The sequence below is a fragment of the Perkinsus marinus genome, assembly GCF_000006405.1.
Source record: "Perkinsus marinus ATCC 50983 genomic scaffold scf_1104296974232, whole genome shotgun sequence".
NCBI classification, from domain to species: domain Eukaryota; phylum Perkinsozoa; order Perkinsida; family Perkinsidae; genus Perkinsus; species Perkinsus marinus.
This window is the reverse complement of record NW_003201202.1, coordinates 1-1,656: the sequence shown is the minus strand read 5'-3', so window position 1 is coordinate 1,656 and position 1,656 is coordinate 1. Positions and strand designations below refer to the sequence as shown.

Here is a 1,656-nt window from a genome sequence, read left to right as displayed (position 1 = left end):
TTTCGAGGATGCTGAACAACATCGGCTTGGCCCTGTGGCCGCAACGTTAGCGCATCTGACTCCAGATCAGAAGGTAGTCTGTTTGAATCGGGCCGGGGTCATATGATAGACTGCGAGTTGTAGGAAAATACAAAATGCTCACCTGCATGTTTTCTTTGGAGGATGCTGTACATCGTCGGCTTGGCCCTGTGGCGCAACGGTAGCGCATCTGACTCCAGATCTGAAGGTTGTCCGTTCGAATCGGGCCGGGGTCATATGATAGACTACGAGTTGTAGGGAAATATACAAAATACTCACCTGCATGCTTCCTTTCGAGGATGCTGAACAACATCGGCTTGGCCCTGTGCCGCAACGTTAGCGCATCTGACTCCAGATCAGAAGGTTGTCCGTTCGAATCGGGCCGGGGTCATATGGTAGACTACGAGTTGTAGGAAAATACAAAATACTCACCTGCATGTTTTCTTTGGAGGATGCTGTACATCTTTAGATTGGCCTTGTGTCGCAACGGTAGCGCATCTAACTCCAGATCAGAAGGTTGTCCGTTCGAATCGGGCCGGGGTCATATGGTAGACTACGGTTGGTAGGAAAATACAAAATACTCACCTGCATGTTTTCTTTGGAGGATGCTGTACATCATCGGCTTGGTCCTGTGGCGCAACGGTAGCGCATCTGACTCCAGATCAGATGGTTGTCCGTTCGGATCGGGCCGGGGTCATATGGTAGACTACGAGTTGTAGGAAAATACAAAATACTCACCTGCATGTTTTCTTTGGAGGATGCTGTACATCGTCAGATTGGCTCTGTGGCGCAAAGGTAGCGCATCTGACTCCAGATCAGAAGGTTGTCCGTTCGAATCGGGCCGGGGTCATATGGTAGACTACGGGTGGTAGGAAAATACAAAATACTCACCTGCATGTTTTCTTTGGAGGATGCTGTACATCATCGGCTTGGTCCTGTGGCGCAACGGTAGCGCATCTGACTCCAGATCAGAAGGTTGTCCGTTCGAATCGGGCCGGGGTCATATGGTAGACTACGAGTTGTAGGAAAATACAAAATACTCACCTGCATGTTTTCTTTGGAGGATGCTGTACATCGTCAGATTGGCTCTGTGGCGCAAAGGTAGTGCATCTGACTCCAGATCAGAAGGATGTCCGTTCGAATCGGGCCGGGGTCATATGATAGACTGCGAGTTGTAGGAAAATACAAAATAATCGCCTGTATGTTTCCTTTGGATGATGCTGAACAACGTCGGCTTGGTCCTGTGGCGCAACGGTAGCGCATCTGACTCCAGATCAGAAGGTTGTCCGTTCGAATCGGGCCGGGGTCATATGATAGACTACGAGTTGTAGGAAAATACAAAATACTCATCTGTATGTTTCCTTTGGATGATGCTGAACAACGTCAGATTGGTCCTGTGGCGCAACGGTAGCGCATCTGACTCCAGATCAGAAGGTTGTCCGTTCGAATCGGGCCGGGGTCATATGATAGACTGCGAGTTGTAGGAAAATACAAAATGCTCACCTGTATGTTTCCTTTGGATGATGCTGAACGACATCGACCTGGCCCTGTGGCGCAACGGTAGCGCATCTGACTCCAGATCAGAAGGGTGTCCGTTTGAATCGGGCCGGGATCATATAGTAGACTACGAGTTGTAGT

The 1,656-nt window shown here is 49.5% G+C and overlaps 10 non-coding genes across 10 annotated transcripts; all 10 read left to right on the top strand.

Moving 5' to 3' along the window:
- The first annotated feature begins 182 nt into the window (after positions 1-182).
- On the top strand, positions 183-254 carry Pmar_PMAR003765. The gene has a single exon. It is a non-coding gene; the product is annotated as a tRNA-Trp (tRNA).
- An 83-nt stretch (positions 255-337) lies between these two features.
- Positions 338-409, top strand: Pmar_PMAR003764. Its single transcript has one exon. It is a non-coding gene; the product is annotated as a tRNA-Trp (tRNA).
- Positions 410-490: 81 nt separating this feature from the next.
- Pmar_PMAR003763 lies at positions 491-562 on the top strand. The gene has a single exon. It is a non-coding gene; the product is annotated as a tRNA-Trp (tRNA).
- Positions 563-643: 81 nt separating this feature from the next.
- Pmar_PMAR003762 lies at positions 644-715 on the top strand. Its single transcript has one exon. It is a non-coding gene; the product is annotated as a tRNA-Trp (tRNA).
- An 81-nt stretch (positions 716-796) lies between these two features.
- On the top strand, positions 797-868 carry Pmar_PMAR003761. The gene has a single exon. It is a non-coding gene; the product is annotated as a tRNA-Trp (tRNA).
- Positions 869-949: 81 nt separating this feature from the next.
- Positions 950-1,021, top strand: Pmar_PMAR003760. Its single transcript has one exon. It is a non-coding gene; the product is annotated as a tRNA-Trp (tRNA).
- Positions 1,022-1,102: 81 nt separating this feature from the next.
- Pmar_PMAR003759 lies at positions 1,103-1,174 on the top strand. The gene has a single exon. It is a non-coding gene; the product is annotated as a tRNA-Trp (tRNA).
- An 81-nt stretch (positions 1,175-1,255) lies between these two features.
- Positions 1,256-1,327, top strand: Pmar_PMAR003758. The gene has a single exon. It is a non-coding gene; the product is annotated as a tRNA-Trp (tRNA).
- An 81-nt stretch (positions 1,328-1,408) lies between these two features.
- Positions 1,409-1,480, top strand: Pmar_PMAR003757. The gene has a single exon. It is a non-coding gene; the product is annotated as a tRNA-Trp (tRNA).
- Positions 1,481-1,561: 81 nt separating this feature from the next.
- On the top strand, positions 1,562-1,633 carry Pmar_PMAR003756. The gene has a single exon. It is a non-coding gene; the product is annotated as a tRNA-Trp (tRNA).
- The last annotated feature ends 23 nt before the right edge of the window (positions 1,634-1,656 follow it).